This window comes from Tachyglossus aculeatus, chromosome 22 (assembly GCF_015852505.1).
Source record: "Tachyglossus aculeatus isolate mTacAcu1 chromosome 22, mTacAcu1.pri, whole genome shotgun sequence".
Taxonomy (NCBI): Eukaryota; Metazoa; Chordata; class Mammalia; order Monotremata; family Tachyglossidae; genus Tachyglossus; species Tachyglossus aculeatus.
In genome coordinates this window covers 42,003,331-42,025,093 of record NC_052087.1, presented here as the reverse complement: position 1 = coordinate 42,025,093, position 21,763 = coordinate 42,003,331, and the positions used below count along the sequence as shown (strand labels likewise).

At 47.2% G+C, this 21,763-nt stretch overlaps 1 protein-coding gene across 6 annotated transcripts in view; it reads right to left on the bottom strand.

The window, feature by feature from the left end:
- DENND2B (DENN domain containing 2B) overlaps positions 1–21,763 on the bottom strand; it is a 318,048-nt gene that overhangs the window by 183,032 nt on the left and 113,253 nt on the right. Inside the window, exon 1 of one of the 6 annotated variants that reach the window (XM_038764638.1) lies at positions 15,106–15,183. The exons of the other annotated variants lie outside the window; for them this stretch is intronic. The gene's annotated coding sequence lies outside the window, so the exon portion shown is untranslated. Of the gene's footprint in view, positions 1–15,105; positions 15,184–21,763 lie in introns of those variants that run through there. 6 annotated transcript variants of the gene reach the window in all.

Sequence of the window (21,763 nt, the reverse complement as noted above, 5' to 3'; positions counted from 1 at the left end):
ATTTATTTTGCTTGTACATTTCTATCCTATTTATTTTATTTTGTTGGTATGTTTGGTTTTGTTCTCTGTCTCCCCCTTTTAGACTGTGAGCCCACTGTTGGGTAGGGACTGTCTCTATGTGTTGCCAATTTGTACTTCCCAAGCGCTTAGTACAGTGCTCTGCACATAGTAAGCGCTCAATAAATACGATTGACTGATTGATTGATTGACTGACCTGACCATTCTTGAGAGATTTCCTGATGTCTGGATTTCTTTCCTGACCCACTGGGAATGCCTAGGGTTCTACACTTTTAAAAGTGAAATCACCGAGCAAGTTTTTCTTCCCCCCCGCTTTTTTTTGATCGTTGACTCCCCCAGTCTCATTTTTGCTACACCGAGTCTCTGTCTGTGTTGGGTTCGGACTTCTTGCGCCATTGCTCTCGAATCCGGCTTTAAGTCCCGAGTAAAATATAATTTAATAGGAATGTGATTCTGGAATGATCTCATTGAAAAAGCATACCCAGCAAAGGCCACGGGGCCAACCTCCATACAGCCCATTAACACTCGGAGTAGAGAAGATTTCAGATTTCCCTTAAATGGAAAGTGTTTTCTGAGGGGAGTATTCCAATGGCAGGGGAGGCAAACCTGGTATGATGCCCCTCTGCTGCTGGAAGGGAAATATCCATATCCCTTTTTCCAAAGCCTGGGTGCAAATAGAGAAGCAGCGTGGCTCAGTGGAACGACCACGGGCTTTGGAGTCAGAGGTCATGGGTTCAAATCCTGGCTCCACCAACTGTCAGCTGCGTGACTTTGGGCAAGTCACTTAACTTCTCTGGGCCTCAGTGACCTCATCTGCAAAATGGGGATTAAAACTGTGAGCCCCCCGTGGGACAACCTGATCGCCTTGTCACCTCCCCAGCGCTTAGAACAGTGCTTTGCACATAGTAAGCGCTTATCATATGCCATTGTTATTATTATTAAATGATTCCAGCCCACGTGTGCCTGTATCACTCCAAATCTCTGACATTCAGGAGAAACTGTCGAAAAGTTTGAGTGCAAACCTGCTTCTGGCTCGGAGTGGTTCTCATCAGCCTGTTGATTCCAGCATTCCTTCCTCCCACCCCCGGAAACCAAGACGTTTGAGAGAGCTGGAATCCTGGGACATCAGCTCCCGGGATCCCTTCCTGAATAATAATGATGGCATTTATTAAGTGCTTACTATGTGCAAAGCACTGTTCTAAGCGCTGGGGAGGTTACAAGGTGATCAGGTTGTCCCACGGGGGGCTCACAGTCTTAATCCCCATTTTACAGATGAGGTCGCTGAGGCCCAGAGAAGTTAAGTGACTTGCCCAAAGTCACACAGCTGACAATTGGCAGAGCCGGGATTTGAACCCATGACCTCTGACTCCAAAGCCCGTGCTCTTCCCTACTGAGCCACGCTGCTTCCTGAATCCTCTCCCACGTGCGGGACGGTTATCCACTGGAAAGTGTCCCTCCTCACACCTTTTCTAAATGGCACCTTGTCAGTCCGTGGTTAGCAGCCTTCCCTTAATAATAACTGTGGTATTCCTTAAGTGCTGACTGTGAGAAACGCACTGTTCTAAGCACTGGGATAGATACCAGGTAATTAGGTCGGACGCAGGTGGAACTCAAAGTCTTCATCCCCATTTTACAGATGAGGTGACTGAGGCCCGGACAAGTGAAGTGACTTGTCCAAGGTCACACAGCAGACGCGGGATGGAGCCGGGATTAGAACCCAGGTCCTCTGATTCCCAGGCCCGTCCTCTTTCCACTAGGCCACGCTGCAGCCTAGAGGATGGTAATCAGGTGGGAAATAGTCTCTATCCTGCGTGGGACTCACAGTCTTAATCCCCATTTTACAGCTGCAATAACTGAGGCCCAGGGAAGTGAAGTGACTTGCCCAAGGTCACACAGCAGACAAGTGGCAGAGCCGGAATTAGAACCCAGGTACTTTTGACTCCCAGGACCGTGCTCTATCTATTAGGCCAAACTGATGCTCAAAAGATACCATTATTTTTCTACAAAACTTTCAGGGCATGTCTCCTCACTCCTCAAAAGACTCTGCCCATCCACCTTTACATCAAACAGAAACTCCTCACCATTGGCTTCAGGGCACTCAATCGGCGTGGCTCAGTGGAAAGAGCCCGGGCTTTGGAGTCAGGGGTCATGGGTTCAAATCCCGGCTCCGCCAACTGTCAGCTGTGTGACTTTGGGCAGGTCACTTCACTTCTCTGCGCCTCAGTTCCCTCATCTGTCAAATGGGGATGAAGACTGTGAGCCCCCGTGGGACAATCTGATCACCTTGTAACCTCCCCAGAGCTTAGAACAGTGCTTTGCACATAGTAAGCGCTTAATAAATGCTACCATTATTATTATTATTACAGTGCTCTGCACATAGTAAGTGCTTAATAAATGCCATTATACATACATATATATATATATGTATAATGGCATATTATACATATATGTATAATGGCATTTATATATACATACCTTACACACCCTTCTAGACTGTGAGCCCGCTGTTGGGTAGGGACCATCTCTATATGTTGCCGACTTGTACTTCCCAAGTGCTTAGTACAGTGCTCTGCACACAGTAAGCGCTCAATAAATACGATTGAATGAATGAATTTCACTCTTTCAATGCGAACCTATTCACCATAATTCGATCTCCGCTATCTCACCGCCGACCCCTCGCCCACATCCTGCCTCTGGCCTGGAATGCCTTCCCCCACACTCTCTCCACCCTCAAAGCCTTATTAAAATCCCACCTCCCCCAAGAAGTCTCTCCAACTAAGCCCCCATTTCCTCTTCTCCCACTCCCTTCTGTGCCGCCTCTAGCACTTGGATCTGTTGTACAATTCTGTTATATTGTGCTCTCCCAAGCGCTCAGTACAGTCTTCTGCACATAGTAAGCACCCAATAATAATTATCATCATGATATTTGTTAAGCGCTTACTTTATTCCAGGCACTGTTCTATGCGCTGGGGTGAATACAAGCAAATCGGGTTGGATGATGATGATGGTATTTGTTAAGCGCTTACTATGGGCAAAGCAGTGTTCTAAGCGCTGGGGGGGATACAAGGTGATCAGGTTGTCCCACGTGGGGCTCACAATAGAAAGAAAGAAAGGAAGGAAGGAAGGAAGGAAGGAAGAAAGGAAGGAAGGAGGGAAGGAAGGAGGGAAGGAAGGAAGGAAGGAAGGAAGGAAGGAAGGAAGGAAGGAAGGAAGGAAGGAAGGAAGGAAGGAAGGAAGGAAGGAAGGAAGGAAGGAAGGAAGGAAGGAAGAAGAAAGAGAGAGAGAGAGAGAGAGAGAGAGAGAGAGAGAGAGAGAAAGAAAGAAAGAAAGAAAGAAAGAAAGAAAGAAAGAAAGAAAGAAAGAAAGAAAGAAAGAAAGGAGGGAGGGAGGGAGGGATATATATATATATATGTACAATGGCATTTATTAAGCACTTACTATGTGCAGAGCACTGTAATAATAATAATGATAGCATTTATTAAGTGCTTACTATGTGCAAAGCACTGTTCTAAGCTCTGGGGAGGTTACAAGGTGATCAGGTTGTCCCACAGGGGATCACAGTCTTCATCCCCATTTGACAGATGAGGGAACTGAGGCCCAGAGAAGTGAAGTGACCTTCCCAAAGTCACACAGCTGGAAAGTGGCAGAGCCGGGATTAGAACCCACTCCCAATCCCAGGCTCTTTCCACTGAGCCACGCTGCTTCTCAATATCCCAATCATATTCCTAGTGCAACACCCCTCTAGACTATAAGCTGGTTGTGGACAGGGAACATCACTGTTTACCGTTGCACTGTCCTTTCCCAAGCGCTTAGTACAGTGTTCTGCACCCAGTAAGCACTTAATAAATACGACTGCATGAATGAATGAATGAACAAAGGAAGGCTGAGAGACAGGACAGGCCACTTGACCTGAGGTTTTGATAGAAATTAACCATTTTTTTTTCAACAACGACCTACTTCACAGCATAACGCTATCCTCTCTTTCCCTGTCTTGATTTCCAATATGAAGAATCCAGTCCGTGGTTATTATACTGCCAGGACTTCCATGATTCTAGTCATGGAGCAGCTATAAAAGTCGCAGCACCTTGTGGAAGTGGGTGGTCTGGAAGAGGGATGGTGGGGACTGGCTGAGGAAAAAACAAACTAGGGGGTAGAGCAAGATACACTGCACGTAAGACGAAAATAATAATAATAATAATGGCATTTATTAAGCGCTTACTATGTGCAAAGCACTGTTCTAAGCGCTGGAAATGTGTAGCCTGTCCCACAGGGGCCTCACAGTCTCAATCTCCATTTTACAGAGGAGGTCACTGAGGCCCAGAGAAGTGAAGTGACTGGACCAAAGTCCTTCAAAGTCTTACTGAAGGCATTTCTCCCCTTCCTTCCTCTCCCCCTCGTCCCCCTCTCCATTCCCCACATCTTACCTCCTTCCCTTCCTCACAGCACCTGTATATATGTATATATGTTTGTACATATTTTTTACTCTATTTATTTATTTTATTTGTACATATCTATTCTATTTATTTTATTTTGTTAGTATGTTTGGTTTTGTTCTCTGTCTCCCCCTTTTAGACTGTGAGCCCACTGTTGGGTAGGGACTGTCTCTATATGTTGCCAATTTGTACTTCCCAAGCGCTTAGTACAGTGCTCTGCACACAGTAAGCGCTCAATAAATACGATTGATGATGATGATGATGATGACCAAGGTCACACAGCAGACGAGTGGGGGAACCGGCATTAGAACCCACAACCTTCGGACTCCCTGGGTCGTGCTCTAGCCACTACGCCATGCTGCTTCTCTATTGAACGATCGATTGATTTGTACGCTTCATTCCCTCCTTCCTCCGCACACAAAACTTAGATCTCTGGCCACAATTTATTTATATCAACACCTTTCTCCCCCTCTAGACTGTAAGGTTGCTGTGGCAGGGAACAAATCAGTGGAAAGAGCACGGGCTTAGGAGTCAGAGGTCATCATCATCATCATCATCAATCGTATTTATTGAGCACTTACTATGTGCAGAGCACTGTACTAAGCGCTTGGGAAGTACAAATTGGCAACATATAGAGACAGTCCCTACCCAACAGTGGGCTCACAGTCTAAAAGGGGGAGACAGAGAACAAAACCAAACATACCAACAAAATAAAATAAATAGAATAGATATGTACAAATAAAATAAATAAATACATAGAGTAAAAAATATGCACAAACATATATACATATATACAGGTGTTGTGGGGAAGGGAAGGAGGCAAGATGGGGGGATGGAGAGGGGGACGAGGGGGAGAGGAAGGAAGGGGCTCAGTCTGGGAAGGCCTCCTGGGAAGGTCGTGGGTTCTAATCCTGCCTCTGCCACTTGTCAGCGGTGTGACTTTGGGCAAGTCGCTTCACTTCTCTGGGCCTCAGTTCCCTCATCTGGAAAATGGGGATTAATAATAATGTTAATAATAATGTCGGTATTTGTTAAGCGCTTACTATGTGCAAAGCACTGTTCTAAGCGCTGGGGTAGATACCAGGTAATCAGGTTGTCCCACGTGGGGCTCACAGTCTTCATCCCCATTTTACAGATGAGGGAACTGAGGCCCAGAGAAGTTAAGGGACTTGCCCAAAGTCATCCAGCTGACAAGTGGCGGAGCCGGGATTTGAACCCACGACCTCTTGACTCCAAAGCCCGTGCTCTTTCCACTGAGCCACGCTGCTTCTCTTAGGACTGTGATTAAGACCGTGAGCCCCACGTGGGACAACCTGATTACCTTGTATCTACGCCAGGGCTTAGCACAGTGCTTGGCCCATTGTAAGTGCTTAACATAAACCATCATTATTATTATTATTATTATTACCAACTCTGTTACACTGGGTTCTCCCGAGCACTTAGTACAGTAAACACTACCACCAACTGACTGACTGATCAATACACTGATCCCAGCATCTGGGAACGAAGCAGCCCGGCCCTGGTCTACAATCAATCAGTCGTATTTATTGAGCGCTTACAGTGTGCAGAGACCTTTCCCCTCAATGCGGGGTCTCACGGCTCACCTTGGCATCCGCAGCAGCTGGAGAAGGAAGCATCTTCTCCTTCCCCTCAGCCCCCAGGCTCCCTCACCGTCCTGTCCCGGGGAGACCCCGCTAATAGCAGCGTGGTCTAGTGGACAGAGCACGGGCTTGGGAGTCAGAAGGACCTGGGTTCTAATCCTGACTGCCACTTGTCTGCTCTGTGGGCAAGTCACTTCACTTCTCTGGGCCTCAGTTACCTCGTCTGGAAAATGGGGATTAAGACTGTGAGCCCCATGTGGAACAGGGACCGTGCCCGACCTGTAGATACCCCAAGCGCTTTGAACAATGCTTGGCACATCACAGAAAGTGCTTGACACACCTCCTCCAGGAGGCCTTCCCTGATTAAGCCCCCCTTTCCTCTTCTCCCACTCCCTTTTGTGTCAGCCTGACTTGCTTCATTTGTTCTTCCCCCCACCAACCCCATAGCACTTATGTATATATCTGCCATTTATTTATTTATATTAATATCTGTCTCCCCCACTGTAGACTGTAAGCTCGTTGTGGGCAGGGAATGTGTCTCCTTATCATTGTGTTGTACTCTCCCAAGCGCTTAGTGCAGTGCTGTACACAGTAAGCTCTCAATAAACACAACTGAATGAATGATTGAATCACAAAATGCATAACAAATATTATTATTATTATCATTAATATTCACCTAGCCGCATCTCAGGCAGGTTCAGACACCTTCATGACTTCAGTCATTCATTCAATCGTATTTATTGAGTGCTTACTGTGTGCAGAGCACTGTACTAAGCGCTTGGGAAGTACAAGTTGGCAACATCAGTTGACTTCCTCCGGGAAGCAGAGTGACCCAGCTGGAGAAGGATTCCTGGGCCAGAAAGAGATTTTCCTCTTCCTCTTTCCCTCCCTCCTTCCCAGGTACTCCATCCCTCAATCCAACGGAACCTCTTCGATTTTGTTTCCGCGGTTTCCTTCGACAGCCAGGACACCCTCAGGGCCTACTGGGGAAGAAGCGAAGGGCCAACCCAAGCCTCTCTGTTTCTCGGAGCCTGAACCGTTCTTACGAGAGGACTGCGTCCTCCTCGGCAGAGTTGCCAAGCAGCCTCTACCAAATGATGGGAACCCCAGGGGCAGCCACGGCGATCTGCCCAATCCAAAACGGGGAAAGAAAGGGGCAGTTTTTCAAATAAAGGATTTTGTTTTGTGGTGGCCACAAAGGCCAGCTGAACTGACCAAAAGCCCGGTGCAAGGGGGATGAATGTCTCCAGACCTCTGAAATTTCAGGTGCGTTTTCTACAATAATAATAATAATAATAATAATAATAATAATGTTTCTGTCTCCCCCTTTTAGACTGTGCTGCACTGTTGGGTAGGGACTGTCTCTATATGTCTCTATATGTTGCCAACTTGTACTTCCCAAGTACAAAGTGCTGTGTACAAAGTACACAGTGCTTTGCACTTCTATATGTTGCCAACTTGTACTTCCCAAGCGCTTAGTACAGTGCTCTGCACACAGTAAGCGCTCAATAAATACAATTGATTGATTGATTGATTAATGTTGGTATTTGTTAAGAGCTTACTGCATGCCAAGCACTGTTCTAAGCGCTGGGGTAGATACAAGGTAATCAGGGTGTCCTACGTGGGGCTCACAGTCTTCATCCCCATTTTACAGATGAGGGAACTGAGGCCCAGAGGCCCAGAGAAGTGAGGTGACTGTGAGCCCGCTGTTGGGTAGGGACCATCTCTATATGTTGCCAACTTGTACTTCCCAAGTGCATAGTACAGTGCTCTGCACACAGTAAGCGCTCAATAAATACAATTGATTGATTGCCCAAAGTCACACAGCTGACAAGTGGCAGAGCCAGGATTCGAACCCATGACCTCTGACTCTCAAGCCCGGGCGCTTTCCACTGAGCCACACTGCTTCTCTGATAGTCCCTGTCCCTGCCACATTCATTCAATCGTATTTATTGAGCGCTTACTGCGTGCAAAGCACAGTACTAAGCACTTGGAAAGTACAATTCGGCAACAAATAGAGGAAAATCCCTACCCAACAACGGGATCACAGTCTAAAAGGGGGAGACAGACATCAAAACTTATTGATCAATAGCATCAATATGAATAAATAGAATTATAGATATATACACATCATTAATAAAATAAATAGAATACTAAATTTGTACATAAAATACACAAATACTGTGGGGCAGGGATGGGAGGAGAGTAGAGGGAGGGAGTCGGGGCAACAGGGAGGGGAGGAGGGGCACAGGAAAAGGGGGGCTTTAGTCTGGGAAGGCCTATGCCTGTTGTGTGATCTTGGGCAAGTCACTTCTCTTCTCTGTGCTTCGGTTTCCTCATCTGTAAAATGGGGATTCAATAACTGGTCAATACCTGTTATCCCTCCTGCTTAAACATGGAGCCCCGTATGGGTCTGATCTGATTATCTTGTACCTTCCCCGCTGCTTGAAACGTAGAAAGTGCTTAACAAGTGCCATGATTATGATTATTATTCTTTTCATTACGCTCTCAGCCTCACAGACACAGTGGGGGATAATCCAGCCCCCTCCAGGGCAGAGGGCTTAGTACAGTGCTCTGCAAAAGGGGGGTGCTCAGTAAAAACCGCAGAAAGATTGAGGCGTCAGGGGGCCAGCAGAAGCCTCGACCCTCCTCCCGAAGGAGAACCCAGGGGAGAGCCCTTCATTCATTCATTCAATCATATTTACTGAGCGCTTACCGTGTGCAGAGCATTCATTCACTCATTCAATCATATTTATTGAGCGCTTACTGTGTGCAGAGCACTGTACTAAGCCCTTGGAAAGTACAAGTTGGCAACATCTAGAGACGGTCCCTACCCAACAGTGGACTCACAGTCTAGAAGGCACTGTACTGAGTGCCTGGAAGAGTACAATAGAACTGCAGACAGACATATTCCCTCCCCAGGAAACTGTTCTAGTATATATATAATGGCATTTATTAAGCGCTTACTATGTACAAAGCACTGTTCTAAGCGCTGTTCCAGTAGCAGCATGGTCTCAGCATCACTGGCTACCGTTTCAAGGGCAAGAAGAGGTTGGAGTGCGAGAGCCCAGGTCTGACTCCTTCTTTGCTTCAGAACTCAAAGAAACAGAAAAGAGACTTATGCCTGCAAATCCCAGCTGCTGTGCTCTGCTCGCACTCAGCGCACAGCAAATACGATTGATTGATTGTGTCTGTCTTCCCATTAGACCAGAAGCTCCTTGAGGGCAAGGATCCCATCTACTCATCCTACTGTAATAATAATAATGATAATGATGGCTTTTGTTAAGCGCTTACTATGTGCCAAGCACTGTTCTAAGCGCTGGGGGGGGTACAAGGTAATCAGGTTGTCCCACATGAGGCTCACAATCTTCATCCCCATTTTACAGATGAGGTAACTGAGGCCCAAAGAAGTGAAGTGACATGCCCAAAGTCACACAGCTGACGGTGGGGTCGGAATTAGAACCCATGACCTCTGACCCCAAGCCCGTGCTCTTTCCACTGAGCAACGCTGCTTCTAATCCCGACTCTGCCACTTGTCAGCTATGTGACTTTGGGCAAGTCACTTCACTTCTCTGTGCCTCAGTTACCTCATCTAGAAAATGGGGATGAAGATGTGAGCCCCCCGTGGGACAACCTGATCACCCTGTAACCTCCCCGGCGCTTAGAACAGTGCTTTGCACATAGTAAGTGCCTAATAAATGCTATTATTATTATTATTATTATTATTATTATTATTATTATTATTATTATTAGAACCCATGATCTCTGACTCCCAAGCCCGGGCTTTTTCCACTGAGCCACGCTGCTTCTCTATGCTGTACAGCCAGGCTGTACTCTCCCAAGCATTGAGTACATACCTCCCACTACAGTAGGCACTCAATAAATACTATCCATGGATCGATCGACTGATGCTGAAACACCTTCCCCCCTTCAGATCAGACAGACGATCACTCTCCCACCTTTCTGAGTCCTATAGAAAGGCCCATCTCCTCCAAGAGGCCTTCCCTGACTAAGCCCTCATGTCCTCTTTTCTTTTATAATGGCATTTATTAAGCACTTACTATGTGCAAAGCACTGTTCTAAGCGCTGGGAAGGTTACAAGGTGATCAGGTTGTTCCACGTGGGGCTCACAGACTTAACTGAGGCGCAGAGAAGTTAAGTGACTTGCCCAAAGTCACACAGCTGACAATGGGCAGAGGCAGGACTCGAACCCATGACCGCGGACTCCAAAGCCCGGGCTCTTTCCACTGAGCCACGCTGCTTCTCTTCTCCCTCTCCATTCTGCATCACCTTTGCACTTGGATTTGCTCCCTTCATTCACCCCTCCCTCAGCTCAAAGCACACATAGCCATCATTAATAATAATGGCATTTATGAAGCGCTTACTATGTGCAAAGCACTGTTCTAAGCACTGGGGAGATTACAAGGTGATCAGGTTGTCCTACGGGGAGCTCACAGTCTTAATCCCCATTTTACAGATGGGGGAACTGAGGCACATTAACTTACTTACATTAACATCTCTCTCCCCCTTTAGACTGTAAGCTCGTTACGGGCAGGAAATGTGTCTACCAACTCCGTTACATCGTACCCTCCCAAGCACTTAGTACAGTGTTCTGCATCATCATCATCATCATCAATCGCATTTATTGAGTGCTTACTATGTGCAGAGCACTGTACTAAGCGCTTGGGAAGTACAAATTGGCAACATATAGAGACAGTCCCTACCCAACAGTGAACTCACAGTCTAAAAGGGGGAGACAGAGAACAAAACCAAACATACTAACAAAATGAAATAAATAGAATAGATATGTACAAGTAAAATAGAGTAATAAATATGTACAAACATATATACATATATACAGGTGCTGTGGGGAAGGGAAGGAGGTAAGATGGGGGATGGAGAGGGGGACGAGGGGGAGAGGAAGGAAGGGGCTCAGTCTGGGAAGGCCTCCGACAAGCAAACAGTAAGCGCTTGAGAAATACGATTGTTTCACTGATGGACTGCACTAACCCATCTCTCTTGGTCAGCTAATTTCTCAACTCCTGTTCCGGTAACAGCCCCAAGCACAGTCAATTCCTGATTCTTCAGAGGGATGACGAGAGGGTGATAATCGCGGTGATGGGTGACCTCAGCCCCTTGGATTTATCTTCTCCACCGGGCTGCCGCTCTCCTCCCTCATTAACTACTCCCTGCTCCTTGGTATAACCGTCCAGGGCCGAGAGGAAGCAGAAATCAGTTTTGTGTCCTTGGGTGCGAGCAGTTTTTCCAAAAGCTTTCCACGAGAGAATCTACTGAAATGCGTAGCTCAGATTTCGAGGCAGCCTCTTGGACAGAATTCTGCTCCCCCAAAATGAGGTCGTGACCGGTGGTCAATGGCGACCCGGGACATGTTGGACTGAACTCGGGATCCCTTCCTTGATCGAATAATAATAATAATAATAATGGCATTTATTAAGCGTTTACTATGTGCAAAGCACTGTTCTAAGCACTGGGGAGGTTCCAAGGTGATCAGGTTGTCCCACGGGGGGCTCACGGTCTTCATCCCCATTTTACAGATGAGGTCACTGAGGCCCAGAGAAGTGAAGGGACTTGCCCAAAGTCACACAGCTGACAATTGGCGGAGTCGGCATTTGAACCCATGACCTCTGACTCCAAAGCCCGGGCTCTTTCCACTGAGCCACGCTGCTTCTCATGGAGGTCAGGCTGAGTAAACTCCTGATGCCTACCAGAGGAATAATAATAATAGTAACTGTGGTATTTGCTAAGTGCTTACTATGTGCCAGGTACTGTTCTAAGCATTGGGGTGGATATGAGATAATCGGGTTGGACACAGCTCCTGTCCCACACAGGGCTCACAGTCTCAATCCCGATTTCACAGATGAGGAAACTGAGGCTCAGAGAAGTTAAGTGACTCACCCAAGGTCACATAGAGGATAAGCCCTTGACCTTCGGATTCCCAGGCCCTTGCTCTATCCATTATTCATTCATTCATTCATTCATTCAATCGTATTTATTGAGCTCTTACTATGTGCAGAGCACTGTACTAAGCGCTTGGGAAGTACAATGACTTGATACCTGACCACATGTTTTGTTTCGTTAGACTGTGAGCCCACTGTTGGGTAGGGACTGTCTCTATATGTTGCCAACTTGTACTTCCCAAATGCTTAGTACAGTGCTCTGCACACAGTAAGCGCTCAATAAATATGATTGATTGACTGACTGATTTTGTTGTCTGTCTCCCCCTTCTAGACTGGGGGAGAAAAGTTGGGTAGGGACCGTCTCTATATGTTGCCAACTCGTACTTCCCAAGCGCTTAGTACGGTGCTCTGCACACTGTAAGCGCTCAATAAATACAACTGAATGAATGAATGAACGAACAAAGCGAGACAATCCCTGCCCACAACAGGCTCACGGCCTAGAAGCGGGGAGACAGACATTGAAACAAGTGAACTGGCATCAGCAGCATCATGATAAATAAATAGAATTATAGATCTATACACATCATTAATAAAAATAAGAGGAATTCTAATTTTAAATATGCACATATACTCACAAGGGCTGTGAGGGTGTTGTGGGGGGTAGAGCAGAGAGAGAGAGTCAGGGCGACGGGGAGGGGAGGGGGTCATTAGGCCATTCTCCAATCCCACCTCTATGTCTTTCCTTCCCATTCAAGCCATCAGACAGGAGAGGGAGGGAAGGAGGGAGAGAAAGAGAAAAAGAAAAGAGTGGGGGGGTGGGGGAAGAGGGAAATCAGATCCCAAACTGTAATTATAGGAATATGGTGGGGGGGGAGGGAAATCAGACCCCAACCTGTAATTATAGGAATGTCTGCCTCTCCCTGTAGACTGTAAGTACCTTTCGGGAAGGGATCATGTCTATCATTTTACTGAACTTTCCCAAGCGCTTAGTGCGAGCCCACTGTTGGGTAGGGACCGTCTCTATATGTTGCCGACTTGTACTTCCCAAGCGCTTAGTCCAGTGCTCTGCACACAGTAAGCGCTCAATAAATACAATTGAATGAACGAATGAATGAATAATCTGTACCCAGCAAGCATTCAGTAAATACCATTGATTGATCGATGGTGTTTATCAGCCTTCTTCCTACAGGCTCGCTAGGATTTGCCCATTTCCAACACAAAACCCTACGGACCCCCACCCTTTTCTTTCATTTATGGTATTTGTTAAGGGTTTTTTGGGTTTTTTTGGTATTTGTTAAGCTTGCGTCAAACACTATTCAAAGCGCTGGGGAAGATACGAGTTAATTAGGTTGGACGCAGGCCCTGACCCTTCACACCACCTGGCCAAATATGTGGTCAAGCCACCAGACCTCAGCCCCAGGCTGTGCCAATCGTGATGCCAATCATAACCAGATGCCCTTCTCGCTGAGCCTGGTCCCTCACTGGCACAGAGATGATCCTTTCTCCCCCACCAAGGCTCTCCTTGCTTCTGCTTCATCCTCCACAAACTTGGTCAGCAACAGTAGCAAGATGGTACGAAATATAGTCGTACTTTGGCTTTTGGATAACTTTTTCTGTTTTTCCAAAGTGCTTTCTCATCAATGAGAAGCAGCGTGACCTAGTGGAAACGGCACGGGCCTGGGAACCAGAAGACCTGTGTTCTAATCCCCGCTCTGCCACTTGCTGGCTGTGTGACCTTGGGTAAGTCACTTCATTTCTCGGTGCCTCAGCTTCCTTATCTGTAAAATGGGGGTTTCCCCTCTCAGAATGGGAAACTTTTTCTGTTTTTCCAAAGTGCTTTCTCATCAATGAGAAGCCGCGTGGCTCAGTGGAAAGAGCACGGGCTTTGGAAGAGGTCATGGGTTTGAATCCCGGCTCTGCCAATTGTCAGCTGTGTGACTTTGCGCAAGTCACAACTTCTCTGGGCCTCAGTGACCTCATCTATAAAATGGAGATTAAGACGGTGAGCCCCCCGTGGGGCAACCTGATCACCTTGTAAACTCCTCAGTGCTTAGAACAGTGCTTTGCACATAGTAAGCGCTTAATAAATGCCATTAAAAAAATAAATGGCACCTGGGCAGCAGTGACATGGGAGAGAGTCGAGGGTGGGGACTTAGGTTTACCGCACAAAAGAAGGCAATGGTAAACCACTTCTGCATTTTTACCGAGAAAACCCTATAGATTTACTACCAGAACGACTGCAGATGGAGGTTGAGCGTTCTGGGAGAGATGTGTCCTCGGCGTCGCTATGGGTAGGAGGTGACTTGACAGCATTAAGACAAGACAAAATGAGGATTAAGACTGTGAGCCTCATGTGGGAGAGGGACTGTGTTCAACCCGATGATCTTGAATCTACCCCAGCGCTTAGTACAGTGCCTGGAACATAATGAGTGGTTAACAAAAACCACAGTTATTATTGTTATCATTATTATCTCACTTGATCCTCACAACAGGCCCTTATCACCCCCATTTTACAGCTGAGGGGCTGAAGCAATGCAAAATTAAGTGATTTTTCCCAAGGTCACAAATCAAGGCAGGCCCAAGTCATTCATTCATTCTTCTAGACTGTGAGCCCACTGTTGGGTAGGGACCGTCTCTATATGTTGCCAACTTGTACTTCCCAAGCGCTTAGTACAGTGCTCTGCACACAGTAAGCGCTCAATAAATACGATTGATTCATTCATTCATTCATTCAATCGTATTTATTGAGCACTTACTGTGTGCAGAGCATGTCCGGATTTGCACCCTGTGCTCCTGACATCCAGCCCCAAACACTTTTCGCTAGACCACAGGCGTCCAGCTGCCCTCCTCCACTCTTCCTCCTAGTTTTCCCTCCACCTTATTTTGGATTAGTTTTGCTCCACTGTTTCTAGTTTCTCACACTGGTCCATGATTCCCTTGAATGTCGAGACGTCAAGGTCAACCAAATCACTTTGAAGGCCCCCCAAAACAGCTGAACTAGAAGAACTCTGGTTGAAAAGGCTGAATCCTGGTGAAGAGTTTACAACATCCCCACCCAAGTAAGGTCAAAAATGGCCCCAATCACATTCCAGAACCAGTCCAAACTCTCCTCTGTCTCTGCGTCTTGCAACGCACCTGCAATCGATCTGGCCACTTGGGATCCATTTCGTGGAATCAGGAACAGGTCAGAGCTGACCAGAAGTGCTGAGATTCAGCCTTGGTCCAACCGTCCACCTTCCACAAGATGCCTTATAAGAAGGGCGTCAGGGAAAGGGAGGGTGGGAAGGGGAGAGAAATGGAAAGGAGGAGGAGCAGGAAGGAGGTTCTATTTTTAAACCATTTCTGAGAGAGTGGGGGTGGGAGAGAAATCAACCCTGAGCCAAATCTGCTCTGAATAGGCTTCACCATTATGCCGGGGCAATCTGCTGGGAGCTCAAGCCGTCGAGAAAGGACTTCCGAACTGCGGCATCATCGACCCCATTTCTCAAAAATCAAGGCTTCTCCTTCCTCCACCTCTGGGCTGCCTAGCCGGGAGAAGGTTGTTTTTTGTTGTTGTGTTCTTTGGTTTTTTTGGATGGTACTAGGTACCAGGCACTGTACTAAGCTCTAAAGTAGATACAAGCCAATCAGTCCCTGTTCCACATGGGCTCACAGTCTTCATCCCCATTTTACAGATGAGGTAACTGAGGCCCAGAGAATTGAAGCGACTTACCCAAGGTCAGACGGCCGCAGACAAGCGGCGGAGCCAGCATTAGAAGCCAGGTTCTTCTGACTCCAAAGGCCCGTGCTCTTTCCACTAGACCACACGTCTCAAACTTGCATGAGTGTAAATCAGGTTTGAGTGTTGTTCACTGCGTGGCAATAAAGGTTCCCATAATCTCTGCAGCATCATCTCCCTGCTGATTCACCGAAAGATCTCCTCCCTCCCTGCCAGGTTCTCCCCAAGGGACCCAAGGACCAGAGCTGCCAATAATAATAGTAATGATATTTGTGAAGCACTTACTATGTGCCAGGCACTGTACTAAGTGCTGGGGTGGATACAAGTAAATCAGGTTGGACACCGTCCCTGTCCCACTTGGGGCTCACAGTCTCAATCCCCATTCTGCAGATGAGGGAACTAAGGCCCAGAGAAGTGAAGTGACTTGTCCAAGGTCACACAGCAGACAAGTGGCGAAGCCAGAATTAGAACCCATGACCTTCTAACTCGCGGGCCCGTGCTCTATCCACTATGCCATGCTGCATCTCTACAGCAGAGCAGGGAAGGAAGAGGCCTTAAAACTCTCCCAAGCCTCATCTTGGGAACGTGTCTACCAACTCTGTTGTTTTGTACTCTCCCAAGAGCTTACTACTGTGCTCCGCCCACGACCGGCGCTCAATAAATACCGCTGATGGATGTATCTTTTCCGCAGAACCAGCCGCCCTCCACCTCTTTCCCTCCTGTTCCAGCCCTCAGACTGGTGTGCGTGTGATGTGTGATGTGTGTGTGTGTCTGCGGTATATTTACATGACCAGGCTCTGTTGTTAGCAACAGAAACCAAGTCCCCAAAGGCAGAGGACAGGAATTTGCCAAGCGGCTCGCTGTTCCCCCATCTTGTTGCTCAGTCTACCGGGAGTTGGGAGGGTGGGCGGGGGAGAAGGAAGAAATGTTCAAAATACCCCCACCTCTTCCCCGACTCTTTGCTATTGGCTTTTATCCTTTGCCGCTTCCCAGTTCTTGCCTCAGAGAGCACCCTGGGACGCAGCGTGGCCAAGTGGATCGAGTTCCCAGCTCTGCCACTTGTCTGCTGCTGTGTGATCTTGGGCAAGTCACTTTACTTCTCTGTGCCTTACTTCCCTCATCTGTAAAATGGGGATTACGACTGTGAACCCCGTGTGGGACAAAGACTGTATCCAACCTGATCAGCCTGGATCTACCCCAGAGCTTGTGAGTCCGTTGTTGGGTAGGGACCATCTCTATATGTTGCTGACTTGTACTTCCCAAGCGCTTAGTACAGTGCCCTGCACAAAGTAAGTGCTCAATAAATACAACTGAATGACTGAATAGTTCCTGGCACATAAAATAATAATAATAGCATTTATTAAGCGCTTACTATGTGCAAATCACTGTTCTAAGCGCTGGGGAGGTTACAAGGTGGTCAGGTTGTCCCACGTGGGGCTCACAGTCTTTAATCCCCATTTTACAGATGAGGTAACTGAGGCACAGAGAAGTAAAGTGATTTGCCCAAAGTCACACAGCTGACAATTGGTGGAGCCGGGGTTTGAACCCATGACCTCTGACTCCAAAGCCCATGCTCTTTTCCATGCTCTTTGTCACATAGAAAGTGTGCAACAATTAACATTAAAAAAAAAATCTCGAGTAGCCTGGCGTAGCGAACAGAGCACAGGCCTGGAAGTTGGAGGTGACCGAGATCTAATTCTGGACCTGTGTCGTATCTGCTGGGTGACTTTGGGCAAGTCACAACTTCTGTGGGCCTCAGTTTTCTCATCTGTAAAGTGAGGAATCGAAATGTGCCCTCCCTCCTCTCTCATATGGGTCAGGAACTGTGGTATTTAAGTGCTTACTATGTGCCAAGCGGTTCTGTGCTCTGAACAGATAATTTTTTTCTAAGCCTCGCAATTATCCAGTCTCAGAATAATCATCAGAGAGCAAAACTGTACTAGGGCATTCTCTTCTCCTTTTCTGTTTTCCCATTAATGCTGTCCTAGCCTAAAGAGTCCCAGCCTAGAGTTGATACAGTACGGCTTTCTTTTTTTCCTCCCAAATACAGTCACGGTTTGGTCCTCTGTGTTGAGGGAAGAGAAACGAGGCCTGGATTAGTGAAAAACAGTGACAATGCAGAGCTTCACTTTTTTATGGTATTCATTAAGTGCTTACCAGGTGCTAGGCACTGTACTAAACACTGGGTTAGATACAAGCTAATCAGGTTGGACCCAGTCCCTGTCCCACATGGGCTCACAGTCTTAATCCGCATTTTACAGATGAGGGAACGGAGGCACAGAGAAATGAGGTGACTTGCCCAGGGTTACCCAGCACACAAGCGGCGGAGCAGGGATTAGAACCCAGGTCTTTCTAACTCCCAGGCCATGCTGCTTTACTTTCACCAGTCCAGTCAGGCTCCTGAACAGACCAACTTTACATATTTGGCTGCCCTGAGGTGGGAAAAAAAATCGCTTTCTCTCTCTCTCCTTCCCTACGGTGGTGACCCCCTCTCAGGTTATGGATACTGGACACATGCGACACTGTGTCCATTATGCCAGGATGGATGGACACACACACACATACACACACTGTAATTTACTTTTTTTTAATGGTACTTGTTAAGGCACTTACAAGTACAAGCTAATCCGGTTGGAGACAGTCCCTGTCCCACATGGGGGGAGCTGCGCCACAGAGAAGCTTGGCACATAGTAAGCGCTTAACAAATACCATAAAAAAAATAAGTTAAGCGACTTGCCCAAGGTCACACAGCGGACAAGTGGCAGAGCTGAGATTTCAGGGGTGTTTCCCATCTGCCATTTTCCTCCAGGGCCCAGGGTCTCCCCGTGGGATGGGTCATAACTGGGTCGGGTCTCTTCTCTTTTTCAGGGCCTCCATCTCAGGCCTCCCTCTAGTTTCTACGATGAATCGAATCGGTGGCCCGGAGGGGAGGGGTTTAAGGTGGCGGGGGACGAGTTCAGGGCTGCCCGTGGGCGAACAGCCTCAATGAGGACATGCCCCCGGCTGGAAGCCGTTCCATAAACATCTCCTTTTCTGTCCGCTGACGATGGAGCGGTGCTCTCCAACAGTCTGCCGATTCTCTAAAGGTCACCCAGCCAGACTTTCCTTGGCTCGCTGCTCGCGTTGAGCAGAATGCCCAAAAAAGGGTCAGGAGATGGGGTTCGGGCCGACGAGATGATACATTATTTGCCCCCACCCCCCCGGCAGTCTCGACGCAGCGACAGGAAGATCTGCTCTAGGCAGAGAGCAGCGAGCCTCCGGACGCGACGAGGCCGGAAAATCACCGGCAGCCCACAGGCCCAGATAGAAACCACTTTTGGCTCCAGAGACATCAGGTTGTGAGTGAATAAGAATTCGTAACAGAAACGGAAAAGACCCCCATACGGCTGCTACCTTACATCTTCAGACTGCAAGCGCTTGGGGTGGCGGATGTGGAGCGAGGAATCTTTTTGAAAGAGGATAAAAATTGAGGGCGGGGGAGTGACAGGAAACTGGCGGAGGAGCCTGGACTGATTTTGTTGGGCCTGAGGCCTAGGCTGGTTTAACTCATTTTGGAGGAACATTTTCGGGTTGGCTGAGACAAGGGTTATTCTTTTTTTCATGGAATTTGTTAAGCACTTACTATGTGCCAGCCACTGTACTAAGCGCTGGGGTTGATATAAGCCAATCGGGTTGGACACAGTCCCTGTCCCAAATGAGGCTCACAGTCTTAATCCCCGTTTTACAGATGAGGTATCTGAGGCACAGAGAGGTGAAACGACTTACCCAAGGTTACACAGCAGACTTGTGGAGGATGTGGAATTAGAACCCAGTGCTTCTGATTCCCAGACCCATGCTCTATTCATTACACCTTGCTGCTTCTTCATATTAATACACTTGTTAAGCGCTTACTATGTGTCAGATACTAACGGTCAATTTTTCCCAAAATGACCAGTCTTACCCTGGCCCTATCTTTTCTAAAACATTATCATCATCATCATCATCATCATCATTTTTAAGCATAGTTTGTGTCAAATGCTGGGGTAGATTCAAGTTTATCAGATTAGGCACTATCCCTGCCCCATACGGAGCTCACAGTCTAGGTAGGAGAAAGAACGGGTATTTAATCCCCACTGAGGAAACCGAGGCACAGAGAAGTGAATCGACTTTCCCAAAGTCACACAGCAAGCAAATGGCAAAGCCAGGATTAGATCCCAGATCCTCTCATTTCCAGGGCCATTCTCTTTCCACTAGGACACACTGTCTCTAGGGAAAGTTCAGAGGCAGGAACGCCTCTGCCAGGCTGGGTTAGGTCAAACGAAGGGTCAGAACCAAACCTGAAGAGCAATCAGAGAACAGTGCTTTGCACATAGTAAGCGCTTAACAAAAACCATCATTATTATTATTATCAGAGCCTGTCCTTGTATCAGCTCTGTGCTGGCCTTTTCATTCATTCAATCATATTTATTCATTCATTAAATCATATTTATTGAGCGCTTACTTTGTGCAGAGCACTGGACTAAGCGCTTCGGAAGTCCAAGTTGGCAACATATAGAGACGGTCCCTACCCAACAACGGGCTCACAGTCTAGGAGGGGGAGACAGACAACAAAACAAAACACGTGGACAGGTGTCAAGTCATCAGAACAAACAGAATTAAAGCTAGATGCCCATCATTAACAAAATAAATAGAATAGTAAATATGTACAAGTAAAATAGAGTAATAAATCTGTACAAACATATATACAGGTGCTGTGGGGAGGGCAAGAGGAGAGGAAAAAGGGGATGACGGTCATCAGTGCTGAGGATTGGGGAGGGGACCAGCCTTGCCACTGTTCTACGAGGGCCCTCAGCCTTGTTTGAGCCGGAACAAAAATAGCCTCACCTTTTGGCTCCAAATAATAATAATAGTGCTATCTGTTAAGCGCTTTCTATGTGCCAGGCACCGTACTGAGTGCTGAACTAGATACAAGGTAATTGGATTGGACACAGTTTCTGTCCCACGTAGGGCTCACAGTCTTTATCCCCATTTTCCAGATGAGGTACTGAGGCCCAGAGGAGTTAGGTGACTTGCCCAAGGTGACACAGCAGGCAAGGGGCAGAGCTGGGATTTGAACCCAGGTTCTTTTGGTCCTCGTCCCCCTCTCCATCCCCCCGTCTTACCTCCTTCCCTTCCCCACAGCACCTGTATATATGTATATATGGTTGTACATATTTATTACTCTATTTATTTATTTATTTATTTATTTATTTATTTTACTTGTACATTTCTATCCTACTTATTTTATTTTGTTGGTATGTTTGGTTCTGTTCTCTGTCTCCCCCCTTTTAGACTGTGAGCCCACTGTTGGGTAGGGACTGTCTCTATGTGATGCCAATTTGTACTTCCCAAGCGCTTAGTACAGTGCTCTGCACATAGTAAGCGCTCAATAAATACGATTGATTGATTGATTGATTGATTTTGACTCTGACGTCCGTTCTCTATCCACTAGGCCACGCTGCTTCTGTGAACCTCCTGGGGCCCTGTACAAAGTCAGCCTAGTTTCGGGTCCAAGAAAGCTCGAAATGCCCCCAACAAGGAGGAAAGACCTTTGCTTGGCACATAGTGAGTGCTTCACAGATACCACAATCATTATTATTAACCCAACTGCACTCAAGTCCATATCCGGAATTTATTTATGTTGATGCTGGTCCTCCCCGTAGACTGTAAGCTCGCTGTGGGCGGAGAATGTGTCTGCCAACTCTGTTATATTGATATACTGTACTCTCCCAAGAGCTTAGTACAGTGATCTGCACACAGTAAGCGTAGATCATAAATACGACTGATTGATTCATCCCAATGCATCTCCTGTCCATTTTCCTTTAAACGGTTGATGATGATGGCATTTATTAAGCGCTTACTATGTGCAAAGCACTGTTCTAAGCGCTGGAGTAGAGACAAAGTAATCAAGTTGTCCCACTTGGGGCTCACAGACTTAATCCCCATTTTCCAGATGAGGTAACTGAGGCCCAGAGAAGTTAAGTGACTTGCCCAAAGTCACACAGCTGACAAGTGGCGGAGCTGGGATTTGAACCCATGACCTCTGACTCCAAAGCC